Source organism: Carassius auratus, unplaced genomic scaffold (assembly GCF_003368295.1).
Source record: "Carassius auratus strain Wakin unplaced genomic scaffold, ASM336829v1 scaf_tig00214720, whole genome shotgun sequence".
In the NCBI taxonomy this organism is placed as follows: Eukaryota; Metazoa; Chordata; class Actinopteri; order Cypriniformes; family Cyprinidae; genus Carassius; species Carassius auratus.
The window spans coordinates 449,732-462,584 of record NW_020527781.1 but is presented as its reverse complement, the minus strand read 5'-3'; the positions used below and the strand labels follow the sequence as shown (position 1 = coordinate 462,584).

General features: G+C 36.7%; 1 long non-coding RNA gene across 1 annotated transcript; it reads left to right on the top strand.

Annotated features, from left to right (window-relative positions):
- The first annotated feature begins 577 nt into the window (after positions 1-577).
- On the top strand, positions 578-8,765 carry LOC113092860 (uncharacterized). The gene is made up of 4 exons (XR_003287635.1): positions 578-685; positions 1,771-1,905; positions 6,331-7,035; positions 7,538-8,765. It is a non-coding gene; the product is annotated as an uncharacterized LOC113092860 (long non-coding RNA).
- The last annotated feature ends 4,088 nt before the right edge of the window (positions 8,766-12,853 follow it).

Genomic DNA, 12,853 nt, shown 5'->3' with positions numbered 1-12,853 from the left:
TTTTACAGTTAATCGGAAGTGGCAAGTTTATATATATATGCACAAAAACATTCAGATACAAGAATAAAATAAAAAAGTAAAAGAAAACTCATGTGAGCCTGTGTTTAATTATTGAATTTTAAACTGCTCTGAAATCCTTTTATTTAATTTTATTCTTAAGGAATTTTTTTAGGTTCAAGGTTTTGAGCTCAGGATATTTTTAAGTGTCTGGCTAATTAATATCATTCTATTAATAGATTAGTGTGCTATGAATAACATTAGAGTCTTTTCACATAATGATTAAGCAAGAGTCTTGTGACAAAAATGAGAACAGGATATTATAGCCATAATAAATCATAGTAGGCTACTTTGGATATTTAAGTAACGTTACATTTGAATGCAAATACTTTTGTACTTTTACTCAAGTGAAAGTGTAAAGGGAGTACTTTTACTGGAGTAATATTTTACCTAGTGTATACTTTAACTCGAGTACTTGGTTTGTGTACTTTGTCCATCGCTGATTATTACGGAGAAAGGTAAGCTCGAGGAAATAAACTTGAGTAACGTTGCACAAAAATAATCCAGAAGGTGGAGCAACGCTTTTTGATGCAAGCCGTGGTTAAACCTCGAAGAAGAAGCGTCTGGAGACATGACGTCAAAAGACCGCGCCGCGTTCCCGCATCTGTTGTGATTCGCCTGAAGAAAGGTTTGGTGTTTTATGCATTGAAATAGCCTTATTAAAATCGACGCATACTGTTCAGTTTTCACAAGAACTGTTAAACGAATTAATCGGTTATTGAGTATAACACTTTATCCAACGTTAATGAATGTTATTTTGGAAATAAAGCGCATTCACACGCAACTAACAGAAAATATGCATCACGTTATAATCGCTACGTTAATCAGTTCACAAGAATTGTTGGGTTTAAGCCTTCTTTTTAAGAAATCAAAAACATAGCACGATGAATAAAGTCTGATGTTTTAGTGAATCACAAACGCGTGTGAAGACGGAGCAGGTGTTATTCTGGGTTAAGAGATCACGAACCCAAACCCAAGCTTTGAGCAAAGTGATGTGTGTGTGTGTGTGTGTGTGTGTGTGTGTGTGTGTGTGTGTGTGTGTGTGTATGTATGTATGTATGTATGTATGTATATATATATATATATATATATATATATATATATATATATATATATATATATTTCACACACTCACAGGTGCTGGTCATATAATTAGAATATCATCAAAAAGTTGATTTCAATAATTCAAAAACTGAAACTTGTATATTATATTCCTTCATTACACACAGACTGATAGATTTCAAATGTTTATTTCTTTTAATTTTGATGATTATAACTGACCACTAAGGAAAATCCCAAATTCAGTATCTCAGAACAAACAAATAAAAAACAAACCAGAGGGGGGAAATTATACAAGGTTAAACATCGAAAGCAATTTTATTTTTGACTTTTGAATGACTTTTTTTTTTTAATGCCCATCAAAGAATAAAAATGTAAGAATTATAGTCAATCAGAAAAATGTACTACTGGGTTCTTACCCAAAGATTTACACTTCTGAATAGAAAATTTGCCAAGTATAATACAAAGATTAACAATATATTGAATACAAGAGTTATTTTTTGTTGTTGTGTGTGTTTTAAGTGTTTGTATAATTTGTGTTCTTTTGTTCATTTTTGGCAGTAGGTTTGAGTGTTTATTTATTTTTATTTGGTTAATTAGGTCATTAACTCCCACTCTGACTGGAGAGATTTACTTTGGATTTATTTTTTCCAGACACAGAAATATTCCCAGTGAAGTGACTAAGGAGCACTTGACGCTCTATTATAAAGATGGCGTTTATTAAAGAGGAGAGTGAAGACCTGCAGATCGAAGAAGCATTCAGTGTCAAACAAGAAGAGGAACAGACAGGTTGGTTTTCATTCTCAAAGCTGAACTCAGTCAATTGATCCTTATTAAAATGTCCAGGGCCCGGTTTCCCGATAACGCTCACTCTTAGCATGCTAAGAAGACCTCGAAAAATATCTTACCAAAGTTGTTTATGTTCTTAAGAGTGTTCCCCGAAGTGTCCCTTAGCTTCTTAGCATGCTGCCTCTTACATCCGACGTAACAAGAGCGCTGTCCAAAGTAATGGTGCTGAATTAGTTGGCATCGATTAGTCATGAATCGATTTTCCACTTCAAGTGATGGTGCAATACAGCGTTAAGAAAGACAACACGTTCTATGCAAATGAAACATTCCTCAAATTATTATAGTAACATTTATTTTAACATATTTTAAGTTATCAGTAGAATATAGACTATAAATTAAATTATCAAATGGTCAGTAATATGTTCACACGATATGTTGTGACGGTTAGATGAACCGGGGATCCCTCGCTAATCTTCCTCTTGACATGTGTTTAATGACTTCTTAAAATTATATAATACACTTTTATATTAATGGTAAGGTACTTTACAATCAGAATTGATTGGCAAGCAGCTGCAGTTACTTCTGTTTAATGCGGTATTGATTGCAATTGGTTTATGTTTTAAATAAAAAGCAACCTATCTACAATGAACAGAGAGAGAGAGAGTTAGATACAGAATATGGTGGGGAAGCAACGTAAAAAAGGGCACCAAGCCTCTCGTCAGAGGAAGTTGAAGTTTTGCTGGACATTACCACCAGGTCGGGGATCACACCCCTGTGGCCCACTATAACCTGCACGTTTATGGCCGCGTCTCCCTTTCGTGATGAGTAGCCTACGGCTGATCAATCACTGATGGATTGGCGATAGGGATGAGTGTGCCATCCACCAGGATGTAATCCCCGGCATGACGCAGAATGGCGTTGGTGACAGTGTGGACGCACCTCTACACCGAGGTCTTGATTAGGCCGTAGCCCTCTCCCACGACCTCGATGAATCTCTATGTAGCAAAAAAAAACAAAAAACAAAACAAAACCGTAGCGCTGGCCTTCAGGGTTTAAAGCAAAATTCCACTGCATTAGGCTGGTAAGCGCCGGTCTGAGAAGGTCCAGCAGCTCCATAATGAGTTGTCTTTGGATGCAATTTTTTTTTTATATAGCCACGCCAGGCAAAATGTCAAAAGGGCTTAAGTTTTGCCGAATAAAAAATTGACATGGACTAAATGGCTCCGCGTCCGGCTCCGTCTTTGATTCAATACAAGGACACGTTGGATCGCTGCTATGGTCGCTTACTGGACACAACCATGATTACCCATTTATAGATCTTAGTCATCAGGAGCCAAATTGTTTACCAGATTTTAATTATCAAAAAATTGATTGCCAATTCGCTTTAATTACATTAGGCTAATTACCACCATATTAGTTCTGATACCACATAAAGTTAACTTCATAAATAGGCCTGTATCCATTGCAAACATAATTTATTATGAGTCTTAAAAAATAACATAAAATCATTGTTGAGCCACAACATAGTCAGAATACCATAGTTTGACTTGTACTTCGCTGCGCTGGTTTCTAAAGACTGCTGTACAGTAGCGTCTTGAGCTCAAACAACGCTAAGAGAGCTTACGAATGGTCCAGACCAACCTTACGAAAGTATGACTTACAGAAGATATACTTAGTGTATGAACGTGTCGGGAATCGTGCCATAAGGTTAAGAGAGAGGTTAAGGAATAGGTTAAGCACTACTTAGCGATACGAACGTTTTGGGGAACCGGGCCCAGCTCTACTGAATATTTTTATTAGGGCTGTTCGATTGACTCATTTCTTTGTTTTTTTTCGTGAATTTAAATGTGTGCATTTGTCGGATGTAGCCTTCCGTTTGAGAGACTCCCATAGATAAGCTTTCTTGAACTGAAAAACCCTCTAAATGAGGAGTTGATTCCCCTTGATGGAATTGACTCGATTCCCAACGCCTTGGAATCGAGGAATCCATTATTTTTGGAATAGAATCCCAGCCCTGATTTTTATTATGAGTGTCCAAAACAAAGAGCAGGTCATAAGGTATTTTAAAGTGTCCTAATATTGTGTTGAAGTTCCCTACAGCAGGTTTAAATGCATATTTCTGTGGTATCCTTGAACACCGCATCTTCTCAACATGATGTAAACAGACTAATAGCGGAAGTGTTTGTGGGCAGGTCATACTCTGTTCATATTTCGCAGGGATTATGCAAATATATTACCCAGTGACAGAACAGGCAAAAGATTCGAAAATACGATGACTCGTTAAGGCGATTCAGAATCGACTCTCTCTTTTGAGAGACAATATCTTTATAATGCATAGCTACATTATAAACCAGAAAGATATGTTTTTCAAAAACCCATATGACCTGCTCTGTAAAGCAAATTTATTCGAAATGGAGTGGGTCATCTCATGTGGACATGTGGATCGGCAACCTTAATTTTTCTGGTTAACCACTGCACCAATTAAGGCGCAAAACTCACATTGGTGATTTTTTATTTTTTTTATATATAATCACAAATGACACCAAAAGCTCTTTTTGGAAAAAAAAACCAAATCAATGATTGGGTTTACTTTGTAGGTGAGTAAATCAGCACAGAAAATAAACAAATTCAAAGCATAGGTGAATATAATAGAACAAATATACAAATGAAATAAACAGTGCTTTATATGTTTCGGGCAAGTCACTTGTTTACCTTCACTTAAGCCATAAGCAGCGGTGTTCACAAGGTTGCTTGCTGAGCCATAAATTTTGACAATTTTGTGCATGCGTATCATTTCAGGCACAAATAGACATGGAAATGAATGGAGTTCAGTGTGTATCTGCGTGGCTATCACTGTGTCTACACCAGACATGAGTGGTGCAACAAAACACTATAGAACCCGTTATAATCAGTGATGCTGTCAACTGATGCCTCGTTCTGTTTATGACATACTGACACAAAATTCAAATGAATTGAAATGGTTGCGTTCAGTGTAGACAGCCTATGACATGACTACTTTTGCAAATGTGACCATAAAGAGGCACCTGTAGAACATTGGAGCTTTCGCCACCAGGGTAGTTCTCCAAGAACTAATTTTCCTGGTTGCATTCACACCTGCAGTAGGAACTCTGAAGCAGCCAATGGCAGATTAATTTAAGCACAGCAATTACAAACATTTGAATCTGACATTTAAACTAAGTATGGTTGACTCGAGGGGGTTAAATGCCGATATACTATAGTAATTGGTTCTCCCAAGCTTGACTCTTCTCTTGATTTACACTGTATATCAAATAATTATTCAAGTGACATCAATAGGATTTTGGTACAATAATGAATCAGATTTTTGTTTGTGGTTTTTTCACATAATTTCAGGTAGCTGGTATTAATCTCAGACTAGTTTGGTCAATAGTTTGCCAGATCTTCTTAGGTAAATGGAAACCCTACTTAAAGTTGGGTTGTTTCCACATTATTAAGCAAGTCCCAGTTCTCATGAAGTATGGTGAGGAAGAAAGATCATCCTGAAGATGATAAGTATAAAACAATGCAATATCTTGCAAAAGGCATCAAAACAAACAATATTTTGCTAAAAAGCAAATCGAGATTATTTAACTGTCAAAAAATTTGTAAGTGATTAATAATGTGGAACAATTTCTTTAAGCAGGGTTTTCATTTACCTAAGAAGACCTGGCCAAACCAGTCTGAGATTGATACCAGTTACCTGAAATAATGTGAAAAACAACACAAAAAATACTCGTTATTGTACCGAAATCCTATTGCTATGTCAGTTGCATATGGAACACAGTGGTTGAGAATTGAAAGCCTGACTGTAAGTCTAAATGAGTCGCACCTGACTATAAGTCGCAGGACCAGCCAAACTATGAAAAAAAAGTGCGACTTATAGTCCGGAAAATACGGTATTAAGAACTTTATAAAACATAATTGCTAGCTTCTATTAACTGTTGTATGCGTATACATGGGAGTGGCATTCCAACAGATGATTTAAGCATAGAATACATGAATAGAAATGAACAGAACATGAACATGGCTGTGATGACCGTTTTTTACCTCGAACAAAATGTAGCTTGTTGCTTTTTGTTCATTACTATTTTTAAAGGGATAGTTCACCCAAAAACCATTTGAACAATGACATTCGATTATCCTCGAAACACAAATTAAGATTTTCTTTAAAAAAATTATTTTCTTCCATAGACTGCAATGTAACTGAAATGTTTTCAGGTCCAAAAAAAATAGTAAGGAGATTGTTAAAATGTGAAATCAGTGGTTCAATCATAATTTTACTAGTTGTGCAGCAATTCGTTTTGTAGCATGATATTAGTTTTGATATTTTAACTTAGTTTTGATGTCTGTTGCATTAAGCCATTAAACTGCTATTTAACTCTTTTTGTATTTTTTTTTCCACTTTAGACCTGATGGCACTGAAAGTAGAGAATGAAGAACTGAAAGAAATAGAAGAGAAAAGTAAATGTGAGAGACATGTTTTCGCGGCTGTAGAAAAATCCACATCGACTGAAACAAATTTGTCTCCAAACTCTGAATCTAAAAGTTGTCATCAATGTGGAAAGAGTTTCAAATTTAAAGCAAACCTTAAGGAGCACTTAAAAATTCACACTGGAGAGAGGCCTTTCACATGCCAACAGTGTGGAAAGAGTTTCACTAAAAAAGGAAACCTTAAAGAGCACACGAAGATTCACACTGGAGAGAAGCTTTTCACATGCCAACAGTGTGGAAAGAGTTTTGTTAAAAAAGGAAATCTTAAAGATCACCTGTACATTCACACTGTAGTAAAGCCATTCACATGTGACAAGTGTGGAATGGGTTTCAAATTTAAAGAAAGCCTTAATAACCACTTGCGAAAAATACATTCAAGAGAGAATTGTTTTATGTGTAATCAGTGTGGAGAGAGTTTCAATAGTAAAGTAAACCTCTACAGTCATATAAAACTTCACACTAAAGAGAAGCGGTTTATCTGCCCACTGTGTGGGGATACTTTCTTACAAAATGGAAATCTGAAATCACACTTGAGAGTTCACTCTCAAGAGAAGACTTTCCCATCAGTGTGGAAATCATTTCAGACAGAAAACAACCCTTGATTCACACATGAAAAGACAGGTAAGAGTCCTTAAACCTCCAAACTGTGGAGGGGGGGGGGGGCAAGAAATGTGTTATTCACTACTGTAAAATGACTTGACTGGGCATTTTGTTTTCATTCATTGCCTGCAGACATGATTAGTAAACAATGAAATTAATTGGTGATTATTTTCATTATCTACAACAAAGGTTTTGTGGAAAACTTAGATTCTTTAGCATTACACAGAGCTCTAATGACAATGGCCCTCAGGGACAGCATATACAAAGAGAAAAGCAGAGGACCAAATACTGAGCCTTGTGGCACTCCATACTTGTCTTTGTTGCGACATTTGTTACAGAATATATTAGTAGTTGGATAGATTTGACCTAATCCATGCTAATACTTATTGAGAATTATATTCAACATAATTATTAAGTTAATCAAAACAATGTTGTAATCTTTGTTGTCAAATGATTTAATAGCCTTAGAAGTTTTAACTCTTTTAACTGCGGTTAACATTGTATTTGTCTCTTTTCACTTTAGATCTGATGGTAATAAAAGATAATAAATAGCTGGAAGAAACGGAAGAGAAAGATCAATATTAGAGACATGATTTCATAGCTGCAAAAAAGTCCATACAGATGAAACGAACAAGACCAAATCTAACAGATACTTCACCTACCATCAATGTGGACAGTTTCAATCAAAAACAACCTTAAAATCCATGAGATTTCACACTGGAAAGAAGCCTTTCACATATTTTCAGTGTGAGAAGAGTTTCACAAATAAAGACAAAGAAAAGAAACTTCATTTTCAAACACATTGTGGAAAGAAATTGCAGTGCTCTGAGAGTGGAAAGATGAGCAGTTAAAAAAATAAAAAATAAAGCATCCATGCATTCACTGTGGAGGAAGAAAAAATATATTTTGTCATCACATTTTTAAGGCCAATTCACACCACGCCAACAGAGTACAGATGGCACTTCTCAGACAAACCAAGACAAACTAGATGTTCAGTCAGTGAAAATGAGCTCCAGCAGACACTAATAATGTTAACACAGATAAAACCCAAAAACAATTGTATGTTGCTGTCTGTTGGTGTAGTGTGAAGTGGCCTTTACAGATACACCTGAAAATATATGCAGATGTGAGACGACATGCATGTTAATCCAGTGGAAAATGATTTAAATGGCTCCGCAATTTATAATGGCACCAGAAAAATGTATTTAAGTAAAATCACGGTTATGTTCACACCAAAGCTGAATGTGGCCCAAATCTGATTGTCCACCATAACCATTTGCTTTTTTTCTTTAAAATTTGCATATACATATTTTATCTTGTATATATGAACTTGTGGTTGCACCTGATCTTCTGCTTTGCTGTAGTATTTAGCTATTGTCAAAATTGTATTTGTCCCAAGACCTTTGAGATTTTTTTATTTTTTAGCTTTGCAACTTTTTACAGTTTTTATATAACTAAAAAAAGCATTATTAAACAATTGATTTCTGTCTGTCTGAGAAAATGTTTCAGTGTAAATGAAAGTGAAAATGTTTCAGTGTAAATGAAAGTAAGTAAAAATAAGTAAAATAAATGTTGAACTGCAGTGTGATCTTTAGTGAAATACAAATATGTTCTCAGGTGGAGTTGCAAGACTCATTTAATGCCATTGTCATTATAAAATCAGTTTGTGTCAGTTGTAAAGTCAATTTATCTTCTATACAACATATATTGTTTACAGAGGTGCATCTCAATAAAGTCTTTGGTTCTTTTAATAGTGATCATTTTGGCTTTCATTTGGCACCTGCCCACCTTGCCAAAAGCACCAAAAGTTGGTTAAATGGACAAAAAGGCACCAGTGCAATCACTTGAATTTTTATTTCTTAAGGGCACAATATGTAATTTTTCGACGCTAGAGGGCACATACATAAAATAAACAAAGACCAAGTAACATAGTTTGATGATGCTGTGACTGAGTGTGGAATCATGGGAGCTGTCATCTTCATCCCCACACCTGAAGCAATCTAACATGACTCAAAAGAATAAAAGAAAATTATTGTATTTGGTGTAATTAAGTTATTGCGGTTTAAGGTAAAAAAAAAAAAAAAAAAAACCTTATTCTCCACATACTGTACATTATTGTTTCTCCTCTATGCCTCAACTTCTGAAATGTGTTGATTTTTTACAAAGCTCATTAGTCTGAAAAGCAAGATGTGCTCTGATTGGGCAGTTATCCAGTGCATTGTGATTGGCCAAATACCTCAAACGTGCGACGGAAATGGTACACTCATTAACATATTGTGATTCCCTGTCCGGTCGAGCGATGAGACATAAACCCATTATAAGTCATGTCCTCTTTTGGAAGGCCAAACAAAGTAGTTTTGCTTTCTCAACGAAATTGCCTTGAGTGAGCAGAGGCCAGCTTGAGAACAACTAAAAATGTAGTGAATTGTTGGCCTTCTGGAAAGTATGTACATTTACTGTACATGTCCTCAATACTTGGTAGGGGCTCCTTTTGGTTTAATTACTGCCTTAATTCGGGCGTGGCATGGAGGTGATCAGTTTGTTGCACTGCTGAGGTGGTCTGGAAGCCCAGGTTTCTTTGACTGTGGCCTTCAGCTCATCTGCATTGTTTGGTCTTTTGTTTCTCATCTTCCTCTTGACAATAGCCCATAGATCTCTATAGTGTTCACATCTGGTGAGTTTGCTGGCCAGTCAAGCACACCAACAACATGGTCATTTAACAAACTTTTGGTGTTTTTGGCACTGTGGGCAGGTGCCAAATCCTGCTGGAAAATGAAATTAACATCTTCACAAAGCTGGTCAGCAGAAGGAAGCATGAAGTGCTCCAAAATTTATTTGTAAACGGGTGCAATGACTTTGGTTTTCAAAAAACAAAAAGGACCAACACCAGCAGATGACATTGCACCCCAAATCATCACAGACTGTGTAAAAGTAACACTGGACTTCAAGCAACTTGGGCTATAAGCTTCTCCGCCCTTCCTCCAGACTCTAGGACCTCGGTTTCCAAATGAAATATAAAACTTGCTCTCATCTGAAAAAGGACTTTGGACCTCTGGGCAATAGTCCAGTTCTTCTCATTAGCCCAGGTAAAACTTTTTAATCTAGTTTTTTGTTCACAATACCTACGGGCACATGTGTAGTGGAAATGGTTCTTGCATTTTGCACAGACAATCATCTTTGACACTGAGCAGAGTGTAGGTGCTTGCATCAGTGGATCCATGCGGCACATTAACAGCTCAGGCAAAACGCTCTGTTTGAAGAACACTTCAGCTTTAGGCAGGACTGCTTGCAGTATTTCTTCATCTCTGGTGATGCAGTTGATAAAGACATATTGCTTTGTTCAAACCAAAGTCACAGTAGTGGATGTTGCATACAAACGTGGAGCTGAACTAGATGGAAGTTTTCATGGTTCTTCTTCAGTTGTAGAGTTTTGTCTTAGCAAAACTGTATGTCCTCACTACTCCCCCATCACGGTATTTGTATGGGCACTTAATCTCTACAGTTGCTTTCCCACAACAGGTACAGTTTGCCCCAAGATGTGGTTTGTCTGGCTGCACAACAAGACCGCAAAGCTCCACGTCAAAGTTGAGATGCTGTGCCTTCATTATTTCTGTGTATTGTTTTCTGACAGTGTCCTCCATATCTATTCCCCAACATACTGCCGGGTCACCGTACAACCCGTTTGTCGTAGTGCATTACCTGTTTTACAAGGTTTGTTTTAGCAGTCTCAGTTACTGCAGTGCGTGCACGATGAAGGGTTGTGCTTGTTATCCTTCCACTTCTGTGTGTGTACCAGGCCTGAGATTGGGCCTGATTTTAAAGCTCAAGGTTTACACACTGCTCATTACTTAACTCTTTCCCCAGTCTATCAAAGGTCTTGTTTTTCTTTTGGCAGAGGCATCTCAGCTTGGCATCATAGAAAGCTACAAGTGGCTCTGGCAGGTCTCTGGTCTCAGATTCTGAAGCAGAATCTGTGTCACTAAAGTCCACAGCTGATTTAGGTGCCAGTAGTTTCAGTTCTGTTATGTCTTCAGCTGTCAGTTCTGATAACAGAATAAAATAAGTGTTAATTAATTAATTTCAGCAATGGAATTAAATGAAGCATTGGAAGCAGATGCAAAAACTCTACAGGTGTTCCAATGTGTAAACTGCTTATAGATGGTTCACCCAAAAATGAAAATTCTGTCATCATTTACTCACTCACATGTTATCGCAAACCTGTAAAAATTTCTTTGTTCTGCTGAACTGGCTGGTTTAACCTCTCTCTTCGATGGGTTGAGCCACATATTCTTCCCTGAAGTAGAACTTTTCTCAGTCTTCCCTAACCTGACCCACAGTTCAACTTTAAACATAAGTGCACCTGCATGGCTGCAGCATGACTCTAACCTGCACGAAATGGTACAATGTATGAAACAATGGTTTAAATTGTGGCTTAGGCTAGAACAACCCTTATTATTAGTTTGCTTAAATTGCTGACATTTACTGAATTGGGTAAATTATAACATTTAAGTCTGTAAACAGATGATTACATACAGGTGCAGTTCGGGGTAAGAATACGGTTGTTTGACTTGTTGACGATATCCCAGGCCTTGTATAATTCTTGCCCTGTCTTTGGCTTTGCAAAACCTCAGTCTTCAGCTCTACAAAGTTTTCGATTTCATGGACGTGAATTTTTGTGTCTTGGACATGACCACACAGAACAAAGTTGTACGCATCAAGAGACTTATACACTTTTAGCTTTTCCTGAGTATATACACTTGAGGTGTCAGTCAGGTAATTATATATCTCTGGTCACTGGATGCTTGGCCATTTCGTTTCGTCAGTTAACCACTGACCAGGTGCTATGGCAAATGGATCCATAAAATGTATCCCACTCAGTAATGTCAATTTTTTTTAAATAACAGTGCTTATCGCTGGGTGAAAAGCTGCTGTGATATGCGGTCAACATGTAAAAAAAAAAATGTAACAAAGCAAAATATTCTATATACTGGTTATTACTTTCGGGTTTTCTGCAACCATGATGTGCGCACATCCCGAATGTTTACAAACATTAAATAGGCCTGTTGGCTGTTCATCAAGGAACGTGATTGGTGGATCCTGAAGCGGATGACTTTAAAAAGGGCAGCGCTACCGACACAGGAGAGCTGTGTCGTGAAGAGCTCCAGATTCAGTCTCTGACAACAGATCACCAACAGCTTCATGGTTGCTTTTCATTGTTCTTCCTATTTGATTTATTCTGGTTATACTAAAACAATTCTGGGAGCGTTAGGGGTCTGCCATTTATTTTGATCTAATTTTGTGATGTGTTTTTTTGTTTATGCTTTTCTTTGTAGTCAGGTCAATTATATCTTCATTTTATTTTAATAGTAGTTTTGTTTATTTTGGCCTTTAGGCTTCTCCGAAGCTAATGCTCCTTATATTCATTTCACTTCTCTTTAATAAACTACTTTAAAAGTGATATGTGCCTTTGGTGATCTGTTGGCTGAGGTAGGAATCCCGTTGCCACCACTCGTTCGCCTCGCATCCTATTAAAATAGGTTGTATCAAGTTAATGTTTGCAGCAACCATAAAAAGTTTAGAATTGGACTTTTAAAAAATGTACCAGGTGCATACTACATACCTATTAAAAGCCACATTTTACTTAATAGACCAAAAACATTTTTTTTTTGTCAGTATATACAGTTGTTTAGTTTTTTTCAGCAGCTGAAAGGGTTGTATATAGTTCATATAACTTTATTTGGTGTTTTCTTGCTGTCTGAAATTTAAAAAAGAAGGTGTTTTTCTTCAAATATTTTGTAGTTTTGCAATGCTGTTTTATTCTAGCAAAGTGAGCGAGGTG